The sequence below is a fragment of the Crocuta crocuta genome, unplaced genomic scaffold (genome assembly GCF_008692635.1).
Source record: "Crocuta crocuta isolate KB4526 unplaced genomic scaffold, BGI_CrCroc_1.0 scaffold219, whole genome shotgun sequence".
Classification (NCBI taxonomy): domain Eukaryota; kingdom Metazoa; phylum Chordata; class Mammalia; order Carnivora; family Hyaenidae; genus Crocuta; species Crocuta crocuta.
The window spans coordinates 4,403,498-4,416,634 of NW_027551572.1; positions in this window are offsets into that span (position 1 = coordinate 4,403,498).

The following is a 13,137-nucleotide window of genomic DNA, read 5'->3' on the forward strand; positions in this document are numbered from 1 at the left end:
AACTTGGGGGAAAAAAAGACTACACAACTAATATCAGGCCAGCAACCATTGTTAGAGCCCCTTTCCCATGCCGAGCAACTGTGGGTTACAGACATGGCCTCTTTTCATCCTGGGGAGGCTCCTTCCATTTCTCATGACCACAAGCCTGTCTTCTCCTGGCTCAAAGCCCTCCCTTGGGGAGGCCGTATCAGGAGTGGGATCAGGTCTGCAGTTGTTAATGCTGTGATTAGGCAGCCGCAGATGGAACTGGAGCAGAGAAAAAAAGGAGAGATGAAATGTTAATTAGTGGGTCCTGTTGAGAGGGGGAGACTGCCTCCAGAAGCCTGGCTCAGCTCCTGGAAAGGGAGAAACAGACTGGAGGGGATGGACTAAGGGGGTTATAGTCATTCACCAGTAAAGTCTAGCCTGATTCTGTGAAGCTGAGCCCCTGGGCTCCGACTCTGTGAGCCTGGGGTCTTGTCTGCAAAATTCTCAGCAGGCAGCGGGATCCTGGGACATCTGAGGAAGGATGCGCTCTGGAGTGGGGCCAGCAGTTACCAAGGCTTCTGAAAAGACCATAAAATCCCACAGCCTCATGACAAAGAAGAACAAGCCCCAACTTTAACTGCTTCGGAGGCCTAGAGGAGCCACTTGCCAGGACCCCGGCCAGGCACAGCCATTCCAGGACAAAGTGGACGCCACAGTGCCTGACAGAGCTGAGCTGTGCTGGAAACACAAAACTCTCCAGCCACTCACTGAGAAATTCTGCCCAGGACTGAGGGAACCAGGTTTTCATCCAGCTCTTCTGCAAAACAAAGCAAAGAAGTAAATAAAAGTGTCTTTATTATTAAATTCTATTGTATGAACCCCATATAGGCCTTTGACGGGACCCACCTTGAGTGGTGGGTCCTGTCAAAAATCAAACTCTACATACAATGAATGAAACAGAAAGATGAGTTTATTGCAAGGCTTTTAACTTGCAGACAGGAAGCTCAAGGCTATAGGAGAAAGGAGTTCAAAGTTTCTCACAGACAAGGGATATTTTATGGGGTAAATGCAGAAGTCATTTGGCTATTTCAGCTGATTGGTGGTCTAGAGGTCGTCTTTCTTATTTGGATCAGGATAGATCAGTCAGGGGAACAAGGAAGTCCTGAGATGTCACCAACAGACTTGGTATTTGAGAATTGACTGCTGCCCCCTGCTGATTTCTAAGAAGTGTAAGTTCCTGTAAGGTTAGGTTAGATTTCCTTTTTTTTTTTTTTTTAATGTTTTATTTATTTCTAGGGGAGAGAGAGAGAAAGAGAGAGACAGTGTGAGCAGGGGAGGGTCAGAGAGAGAGGGAGTCACAGACTGAAACAGGCTCCAGGCTCCAAGCTGGCAGTCAGCACAGAGCCCGACGCGGGGCTCGAATCCACGAACCGCGAGATCATGACCTAAGTGAAAGTTGGATGCTTAACTGACTAAGCCACCCAGGCGCCCCTAGATTTCCTTTATGTACCTATGTTGACCATTTCCATCTTGTCCCTGACAGAAGAGATTCCATTTTGGTTTGGTTCTATAGTCCCTGGAGAAGAGCTGCCACGGACATGTTGGGAGGATGTCCTAGAACACAACAGCGCAGACATTTTTCTATCCAGCCATCCTTTCATTCATTCTTTCAACCGGTGACTATTTCTTGAGTAGCTATTATGGACCTAGAGACCTGGGACACTAAGCTGGACTTGGGGTGGGGGAAAGCTTCCTAACAATAAAAGGAGAAAGAATTCTATCCTGATTGGGTGAATAGATGAAATCTTTACGTTTCCAATTGCTAAGAAAGCATATATCCTCTAATGATGTTTATAAATACAGAATCTAGAGTCTCCTAAAAAAAAAAAAACAAAAAACAACTATTTTTTCTTTTACTCTAGGGAAAGAAAATAAAGAAACATAGGCTAATCTTTAATTAGAATTGACCATTAAATCTGTGAGATATGGGGTTATTAAAAAGGTGGTATTTCATTTTGACATTGGGCTTTATAATGGACACAATGCAGACCCTAGAGTGATTCAGCGCTTTCCTATGCCCTCTGTCTTGAGCTTGTGGAAAATAGGTCAAGTAAGCTGGAAGCTGCCCAGAAGGAAGAAGCTGAAAAGAAGCTCACAGGCCAGCCTGTCTGGGGAGCAGAGAGTGAAGCCGTGAGACACAGGCTCTGGGAGAAGAGCCCCTACCTCTCCAGGGGACCGCCCTCCACCCCACACACAGCCATGGTGCTAACAGATGATGGATGCCTCAGTGGTCCTGTGCCAGTGGATTTTTAGGGAATGGAAGCAGCATGGCTTTTTCTGAACCAGTGCACAGACTTCTGGAAACAGCTGAAGTTTTGCTGTTTAAGGAATTAAATGGTTGGAAGCTCACTCATCCATTGAAAATGCTCCCCAGGATTACATTGAAATGTTGGGCAGGGGCTTTTCCTGGTACAGAGAAATTCTGGGGCTGGATGGCACACTGCAAAGAGAGAATCCAGAGAAAAAGCCCTGTTTGGGAGCCATTTCTGCAGGATGGGAGTGTGGTGTCTAACAGCCCGATTTCTCCTCATGGGGAATCAGCCCACTCATATCCAAAGCTATGGAACAAAGTGTCTTCTTCCAATAAGGCCTGGGACAAGAGCTCACGCTTTTAGTAATTCTGGCTATATTTTCAACCAAGCTGATGCTCATGATGCTATTGAGAGGATGAAGCACACCTGGAGCCTAGTCTCTGTGGGAAAGCTGCCATTTGTCATCTTTACCAATACAGGACAAGGCCAAGAATCACAAAGCAAGAAAAACAAAATAAACCAACAAAACAACTGAGAAGCCAGAATTGATGTTGCAAGGTGTTCCATTGGTTTGGTTTTATTTGTTATACCCTGCCTATCTTCAAAAATAGCGTTAGAGCAACTTTAGATTGTCTACTTGCAAAGTCTGTCATGGCTCAATTCAGAATCCATTTACACTAACTTGATATGCAATTCTCACCAGTTGTTTAAATTCTCAGAGATAAAAAGCAATAAATAATTAAATGTGGAAGAAGCTACTACAGCAGGTAGTAACTGATAACTGCAGGAAATGACAGGTGCCAACGAGAAGGGAGACAGTAAAACTGCAACAGTGCCCCAAACTCAAAACCATCCATCTGAGCCCATTTAGTGTAGGGTTAATAACACTTGGAGTCCTAAATCTATTCTATATTGGGCAATTTGTTGATATTTTTGTAAATAACCTGGAGTCTATAGGAAAAGGTAAAATTATGTTCGTTTTGCCTTATATAGGAAATTGTAATATATTTGTTTAAGAAGATTTTGTCTCACATTATTAAAATTCTAAAGGTTACTGTTCAAACAATTACACTTTCAAGTATTGGAAGACTTAGTTATCCAGACTCATGGTACAAGGTTCAGAGAAGCCCAGATAGCAAATTTGTAGCTTGAATGCAGGTGCATTTGGGGGTTTAAATCAGTTAAATCTTGGTACAAATTATACTTCTCATATTGAAAGGTATAATTTGGGACTTCACATAGACCTTTGCAAATGGTGAATCATACATGAATCATACAGCAATGAATCAGAACCACAGGATCAATTTTTCACTTGGAATCCAGATGGGCTTACAAATGGATTTGGTGCCTCCCTAAATTAAAAAGAAAGTTTAGAAATATAATTCAAGGTGTTTGATCTACTACAACTACATATCTTTTTGGTTTGGTTGGTTATGTCATGGACCCCTGAAATTGGCTGGGTGTAGGACACACTGACCATAGTCTTTGGCTGCTAAGAGTCCATTCCTCTTTTTACTTGAAGGAAATCATGGTGGAAAGCTGGGCTCTACCTCTCTTATAGAAGTCAGAGGGGCCCAAACATCTTAGCCCCAAAGGGTATGGGCATGTGACACAGCAGACCCAGAATTGGCCGTGCCCCTTGCATCCATAGGTAGTGCCAATAATTGGTGAAGTCTCTACTATTATAATTAGATAAAGAGGGATATTGGGGAAATGACTGCCATTGGAAAAAAAAAAGCAAGGTAGATTGTAGATCGATTGCCTGTGATGTGATGTGATATGTGTGTGACAGAAAGACCCCCAGTGTCATACCTTGGGGTAAGAGTGAAATGGAGACAATATCAAAGAGAGGCTCTGAATCTGCTCTAACATTTATATATTAGGGTGAGACATGGGCTGAATCTAGTGATACAAAAGATAAACATAATTTTGGTAATCATCATCACAATACTGCCTTATATTTTTGAATACCCACTATGTGCTAAGGAATTAGCATGAATTTCTCATTTAATACTCATTGTTAACATGTGTAGTGCAACCTATTCATATCCCTATTTGACAACATCAATCACAACAAATCCAGAGATTGTTCTTAAATTCTCATTTTGATCTTTAGTGGCATAGAATATATTAATCTCTCCCTTCTTTGGTAGATTAACAACTTTGTTTTCTTAGGACACTGTATTCTTTGGTTATTCCATTTCCTGGCCATGTTGTTTCTTTTGTGGTCTATACTTCCTCTGCTCTCATCAGTTATGGAGGGTGGTGTCCTCTATCCTAACACTCTGTATAGGTAATCTCATAATTTATAATACCACCTAAACATTGGAGAAGCTCAAATAATAACAGTCTCTTGAGTGGTTTCTAGGTTTCAGGCTATCTTCTAAGTGTTTCGTATGTAACAACTCATGCAATGCCCAACATCTTGAAGTAGGTCCTATTTTCATCCTGGTTTTATAGATGAGGAAATGAAGAAGGAGAGGCTGCTCAGGACCACAATGCTAACAGAAGGTGGAGGCAGAATTCCAACCCATGTGGTTCAACTCAAGAGCCTGAGTATGGAGCTAGAGATTATACAACAATGGATGCCCTTTTTAAGAAAAATAATACAGGGTCGTCTGGATAGCTCAGTTGGTTAAGCATCTGACTTCAGGTCAGGTTATAATCTCATGGTTCATAAATTTGAGCCCATCGTCGGCCTTTCTGCTCTCAGCACAGAACCCACTTTGGATCCTCTGTCCCCTTCTCTCTCTGCCCCTTTCCTGCTTGCTCTCTGCTCGCTCAAACTAAAGAAATAAGTATTTTTTAAAAAGAAAAATAATATAAAATTACAAATGAAATTATTTAGAAAAGTGGACATTTATCTAGAATGAGAAAATAAATCATAATATTGAAAATGTAAAGGGCTGACAGAGGCTTCTGCTTTTGGCTAAGATGGAGTAACAGACAGCACATTTGCTTCCTACCACATACAACCAACACCACCACAAAAAAAGTGGACAAAATAAATGAGCTAATTTTTCAAGAGACTGGATATCAAGCAGCAAAAGATACTAACCCCTAAGAAATGGGGAAAAACTCAAATAAACCTTACAATTGCCCTAACTTACTTCTTTGAGTGATTCTAGGCTGTAGTACAAAGAAGGGAAATCCAGCAGAACCTGGTGGATTTCCTGGATAAAGAGAGTGAGTTGGGAGTCTGGGACAAGGCAGATAAAGTGTACAGAGTACTAGAGAGGACAGAGCTGCACAGAGAGAAGGAATTCCAAAGAGCAGATGGTTCCCTTTAAGGATCTGGCAGAGCACTCACCAGTGTATGTGTGTGAGAAAACTACACAAGGCCAAAGAACCACCAAAAGGATTAGAATGAACCATACCTGAAGTTTGTACAGGGCCAAGAATAGTACCTATTCCCACCACACAGACTGGAAATCCTCATAATTTTCAAAACATTAGATAAGAGACTCAGAAGTCTCTTGCCTAACTACTGGGAAATAATTAGGTCTAGACTGAAGACTGGTTTGCTCTCACCTAAAAAATATCTTAAAAACAAGATGAAAAAGAATCAAACTATTTCCTAGTAATTTAACTGCATCTCAGAACACAGCCAATGGTATTTGTAGCAATTCAAAAATATCCAGCAGCCACCAAGAAAAATTCATAATAAGTGGCATCCAATATAAAATTACCAGGTATGAATAGAAGCAGGAAAATACGATCCATAAAACGGAGAAAAAAAATCAGTAAAAGTCAACCTTGAACTTATACAACTGTTAGAATTGGTAGACAGGAGTATAGGGCAGTTATTATAACTGCATGACATATGTTTAATAACGTAAGTAGAGAGGCACCTGGGTGGCTCAGTTGGCTAAGCATCCAACTCTTGGTTTTTGCTCAGGTCACAATTTGCTCTGTGCTAATAGCACAGAGCCTGCTTGGGATTCTCTCTCTTTTTCTCTTTCTCTCTGTGCCCCTCCCCCACTTGTGCTGTCTCTGTCTCTCTCAAAATAAATAAAACTTTAAAAAAGTAGAGACATGAGAGTTATTAAAGAACCCAAGTTAAATATCTAGAGATAAAAACTATAATGCTTGAAGTGAAAAATATATTAGAATTAATGGCAGAATAATTAATTACAGAAGAAAAGAATAGTAAACTTTAAGACAAAGAGATATTTATTCTGAAATGAAACAAAAAAAGGAAAAATAATTTTCAAAAATTGAACACAGCATCTATATACTGAGGGGCATCTTCAAATGGCCTAATATAGGAGGAATTAGAGTTCTGGAAAAAAAAAGTGGGCAAGGAAAAATTATTTGAAGAAAAATGTTCACAGTTTTTCAAATCTCATTAAAACTACATGAAGCTTAATGACCCCAGACAAAAACAAAAACGAAAACAAAAACAAAAAAGAGGAGGAGGAGGAGAAAACTACACCAAGGAACAGCCTAATCAGATTTCTGGGAAAATCTTAAAAGCAGCTTAGCAGAAAAAAGGCAGATTACACTCAGAGGAACAAAGATAATTACAGCAGGTTTCCCACCAGAAAACACACACAGAAGCAAAGCACAAAACAGTGGAACAACATCTTAAAAGGACTGAAAAAAACCCTGTCAGTACAAGATTTTATACCCAGAAAAATATCATTCAAAATGTGAAGGGAAAATAAAGACTTTACAGACATAAAATTGCTGAATGAATTTATCACCTAGAGATTCATAGTACAAGTGATATTAAAGGAAGTCCACCAGGCAGAAGAAAATGATAGTAGATGGAAAAAGGGATCTACAAAAAAGACTGAAGAATATTGAAAGTAATAACTACATGGGTAAATGCATATGATTTGAATCTTATATTTAAAATAGCTCTATAAAAGATAATTGATTGGTCATTAGTCATCAGGGAAATGCAAATCAAAACCACAATGAAATACCACTAGGAAAGCTATAGTAAAAAAGACAAATAGTTACATGTATTGATGAGGATATGGAGAAATTGGAACCCTTATAATTACTGATGGGAATATAAAATGGTGGAGCTGCTCTGGAAAATAGTCTGGCAGTTCCATAAATGGTTAAACACAGAGTTACCATATGACTCAGCAATTCTACTCATAGTTATATACCCAAATGAAATGAAACCACATGCCCACACAAAAACATGTACATGAGTGTTGTTGACCTTAAAAAAAGAGCCAACCTGTGCTGACAGCTTGGAGTCTGGAGCCTGCTTCAGATTCTGTGTCTGTCTCTGTTCTTGTTCTGCTCATACTCTGTCTCTCTGGAAAATAAATTAAAAATTAAAAATTAAAAAATTAAAAAAAATAGCCAGGTATTTTATCAGTAAAATTAGTTTATTTAGAAATAGAAGAGAATGGCAATTTGGGACAAGCCAACTATTTTGAACCATAGGCAAGTTCAGAGAACAGAGAAGAGGAACTTGGTTTTACAAAGGAAAGAAAGAAGCTGGGAGGGGCTGTTATAGCTTCTCCTTGGCTGAATGTGATGGTTTTTCATTGGTTGGGCCGTTGCTAGGCAAGGAGAAATTCTTCCTTCTTAAGAGTATGTAGAGTCAGCTTTTTCCTGCTGGGGAAAGTGAGATGTGCTTCTTACAGTGAGTGGTAGTGCTTGAGAGGTAGTGCATGAGAGCTCCTGACTCCAGTTTAAATAAGGTTTCCTTGGGGCACCTGCGTGGCTCAGTCATTTAAGAGTCCAACTCTTGATTTTGTCTCAGGTCATAATCTCATCGTCATGAGATTGAGCCCCCGTGTCCGGCTCTGTACTAGGCATGGAGCCTGCTTAAGATTCTCTCTCTCTCCCCTTCTCCTTCTGTCCCTCCCTCTCAAAAACAAACAAACAAATAAATAAGGTTTCCTTTATTTATTTTTAGTGTTCATATCAACATTATTCATAATAATTCCAAAGTAGAAATAACTTAAATGTCCATTAACTGATGAAAGGATTTAAAAAGTAATATATTTACATAATGGAATATTATTCATGAATCAGAAGAAATAAAATATTGATACATATTGTAACATGAATGAACCCTGAAAGTATGCTAGGTGAAAGAAACCAGTCATAAAAAAAGTGACATATTGTATGACTTCATTTATATGAAATGTCCAGAATAGGCAAATTTATAGAAACAAAAAAGAAATTATAGCTGGAAAGATGGGGGATTTGGGAGATATAGGTTAAAAGGGATTTCCTTTTGGGGTGATTAAAATATTCTGGCATTATACAGTGGTAATGGTTGCAGAATCTTGTGAATATACTAAGAACCACTGAATTGTACATTTCCAAAAGGTGAATTGTATAGTATGTGAATTATATCTCAATAAAGCTGTTACAAATAATTGTTTAAACAAAAATAACAATTAATTGTGAATTTAATAACACCTGTATAAGTAGGATGCATGAAACATAGTGTAAAGGCCCAGTGGGAAGAATTGGAAATACACTATTATAAGGTTCTTTATGTAAAGTGATATAATTTTAATTGAAAGCATATCATGCTATCTTAATAATGTATACTACAGGCCCCCAAAACAAACACTAAAATAAGGAAACAAAGTTACAGTCAATAAACCACGTAAGGAGATAAAATGAAATTGTAAAAAGTACTCAATAGAAAAGGAGGAAGAAAAGTAGAGGGAAAAGAATAAAGAACAGATGAGACAAATAGAAAATAAAAAAGATGATAGGCTTAAAGCTAGCTTTATATTACATGTAAATAGTCTAAACACTTCGATTAAAAGGCATAGATTGTAGGGGCACCTGAGTGGCTCAGCCAGTTAAGTGTCCGACTTTGGCTCAGGTCATGATCTCATGGTTCGTGGGTTTGAGCCTTGCATCTGTCTTGCTACTGTCAGCACAGAGCCTACTTCAGGTCCTCTGTCTCCTTCTCTCACTGCTCCTCCCTCACTCACACACACTCTCTCTCTCCTTCTCTCAAAAATGAATAAGTATTTTCTAAACAATGGGAAAAGTTTACCATGATAATATCAATAAAAAAAAAACCTGAAATGGCTCAGACAAAGTAGATTTATGAGTAAAGTGTATTGCCAGGGATAGAAAATGTCCTTTTCTAGTGATGAAAGAGTCAGTTCATCAAGAGGGCATAAAAATCCTAAATATTATGCACCTATTAACAAAGCTTCCTGAATACTATGCACCTACTAACAAAAATGCATGAAGTGAAAAGGCACCTCGGTGGCTCTGTTGATTAAGCATCTGACTCCTGCTTTCAGCTCAGGACATAATCTACTGGTTACTGAGCTTGAGCCCTGTGTCAGCTCTGTACTGACAGTGCAGAGCCTGCTTGGGATTCTCTTTCTCTCCCTCTCTCTCTGCTCTCCCTGACTCTCTGTCTCTTTCTCAAAATAAATAAAGCAAATAAATTTTAAAAATAGAATAAAATAAAATACGTGAACTGAAAGCTAACAAATGCAAAGTAGACAAATCTTCAATTATAGCTAGAGATTTCAATACCCTTCCCTCAAGAATCAATAAGATAAGTAAAGAAAATAAGAAAATCAATAAGAAGGGGCACCAGAGTGGCTCAGTCAGTTTGGTGTCTGACTTCAGCTCAGGTCATGATCTTGCAGTTCGTGAGTTTGAGCCCAGAATCAGGCTCTGCACTGACAGTATTGAGATTGACTGGGATTTTTTTTTCTTTCTCTCTTTCTCTCTCTGCCCCCTCCCCACTTGCATGCTCTTTCTTTCTCTCTCAAAATAAATAAAAATTAAAAATGTTTTTTTAAAAAAGAAAATCAATAAAGATATAGAAGACCAAATCAACACCATTAACTAAATAGACATAATTGATATTTAAGAGCATGCCATCTAATAAGAGTGAAATACACATTCTTTTTATATTATGGTCCATTTACTAAAATAGACCATGTTCTGCAGCAAAGAATAGTCTCAATACATTTAGAAGGATTCACCTTTTAAACATGCTCTGTAATCATAATGGAATTAAATAACTCAAAACATGCTCTGTAATCATAATGGAATTAAGTAAGAAACCAACAAGAGAAAGATCTCTGGAATGTTTCCAAATCTTTAGAAACTAAAAAAAATACTTCTAAATGGGTCAAAGAAGAAATCAAAAGAAAAATTAGCAAGTACTTTAAACTGAATGCAGATAAAACCACAGCCTGCCAAAGAGCAGGTAAGAGCAGGTTATAAGGAGTTGTAAAGGGTCCCAAGGAAAGTTTTGAGGGTAATGGTTATATTCACTATCTTATTTGTGATGTGATTCACTCTCTTGAAGGTGATAATTTCATGGGTTTATAGAAATGTCAAAATTTATCAAATTGTATATTCTAAATATGTGCAGTTTATTTTATGTCAATTATATTTCAATAAAATAGTTTAAAAAGTCTTTTAAAAACTGATAGATGCTGCAAATGTAAAATAATCCAGAAAATAACATATTTTCATTAATTAACCTTCTGACACATCTCTAAAGAAATTTTTCCCAGAAATTTTTGCTGAATACTCTTTAATTGCCTTTCAATATGGCAAATATTTTGTAGCATTATGTTCTACAGTGAAAATAGAAAGAATTCAGTCTTTCCTCTCTCATTGTTGATCAAAATTGTTTTTTTATTTTTTATATTTGAGAAAAATTTCAACTATTTTACTCCACTGGTGACAGTTATGGTATCATTAGACATCATCAGTATAAGGTGAACCAGATACACTAAAACAAGTTTTGCAGTGTTGTGATTTACAATGTACTTGCTTATTTTAGTGCTGCTTTAGGATTGGGCCCTATTAACACAGGAACTTTGATACTTTCTCTTTTGTGCAATTTCAGTTGAATAAACTACTTTTTAAAGTGTAATTACTGAATGCCTATAGGCATTGTTCTAGCAGTGAATGAAATTGGGAAAATATTCCTTGTCTTCATGGAGCTTACATTTTAATGGCAGGATACATAAAGCAATAAAACTCAACATTTATAGGATGATGTATTCCTAAATGCCATGGCAAAAAATAAAGCAGGAAATGAAATGGAACTTTATACAGTGAGATTAGGGGAAGCCTTGCTGAAAAGGTGACTTTTTTAGAAACGATCTGAAGAATCTGAGGGAGAAACCACGGAGATCTCTGGAGGGAGAAGTTCCCTGTGGAGGGACAGCATGTGGAGAGACTTGAGGCTGGCATGTGTGGGGAGTGGTGAGGAATGATGTAGCTCCTGCAGGGTGAAAAAGGCAAGAGAAGTTGGAGAAGAAATCAGAGAGGTGTAACATCCAGAATTGTGTAGAAGTGCAATTTTTACTCAGGGTATGATGGGAGCCGTTGCAGGATTCTGAGCAGAGGGGTGGTATGATTTGATTTGTGTTTTAACACTATCACTGTAGTGGGTTGAACAGTGGCCCCTAAAAGATTTTCAACTCTTAATCCCCAGTACCTGTGAATGAGAACTTATTTGAAAATAGAGTCTTTGCAGATATAATAAAGTTAAGGATCTCAAGATAATATCATACTGGATTTAGGATGGGCCCTAAACCCTATGACTATTGTTCTTATAAGGAGCGGAATGGACACACAAATACCTAGAGTCACAGAGAAGACAATGTGAAGACAGAAGCAGAGATTGGAGTGATCTGTGTATAAGACCAAGGGACACCAAGGATTGCCTGCAACCACCAGAAGCTAGGAGAGAGGTATGGAACATTTAAGTTCTCCCTCCGGAGCATGCAGAAGTAAGCATCTCTGTTGAGACCTTGATCTCAGACCTCTGGCCTCCAGAAGTATGAGAGAGTCAATTTCTGTTTTAATCCATCAGGTCGGTGGCAATTTGTGAGGGCAGCTCTAGCTCATGAGTATAGTGATGTTGGCTTCTGTGTGGAGAGTTGACAGTACGGCAAGTAAAGGAAGCTACTGCAGTAGGAGGCTACTGTGCAGTCCAGGTGAGACTGGTCCTCGGAACACAGTGGAGGCAGTGCAGGGGTAGGAAGCAGTCAAATCTTGGAAGTATTTTAGAGGTAGAACTGAGAAGATCTGCTGGCAAGCTGGAGGTGGCGATTGAGAGAAAGAAGTTTGGTAGAAAAGTGTGTGGAGGTTGAGTAGCTAAAGGGGTGGACTGTGCTGGTTCTTAAGTTCTTATTTCTAGGCTCATGTCTCTATAAAGATCATCCTTCACCTTTGCCAGCTTGCTCCACTTTCAGCTCTGCTGAAAGGAGGTGCTACAGGGGATTCCAAGCCTGGGGTGGGAGGAGGGACTGCTCCATCATGTTGACTTCCTGTTCCTGTCAGTGACACTGCAACAGTGGCTGGTTCCAATTTCCTCACATTCCCAGAACCAGCCTCACCAGGCCCCTTCAGAGGTATCAGCACCTTCTGACTTTGGTTCCCTCCTCAGAGGTCTAGCTCTATGGGCCCCTCCTTGCAGACTGTAGGTTCAGATAACCCCAACCCTCCTTTCTGTTCCCCTAGCTCTTGGGGTAGTGGCTATTTTGAGCACTGACCACCTCTGTGCTACCTCAGGGGTCCTCTTTTGTCTTTTTAGTTCCCTATCACCTGGTTAAAATTATTTGCTTTTAAGATTTTTAATTTTAATTTAATTTAATTTATTTTTTTTTTCAGAAGATGGCACAAGTGAATGAGGGGTAGTAGAGAGAGAGAGAAGTAAGGCTCACCTGAAGTGGGGCTCCAGCTCACCCAATGTGGGACTCAAACTTAGGAATGGTGAAATCATGACCTGAGCTGAAGCCAGATGCTTAATGACTGAGCCACCCAGGTGCCCAGTTAACAATGATTTATAATTAGCTCTTGGGTGGCTCAGTTGGTTAAGTGTCTGACTCGGGTCATGATCTCATGGTCCATGAGTTTGAGCCCCGCA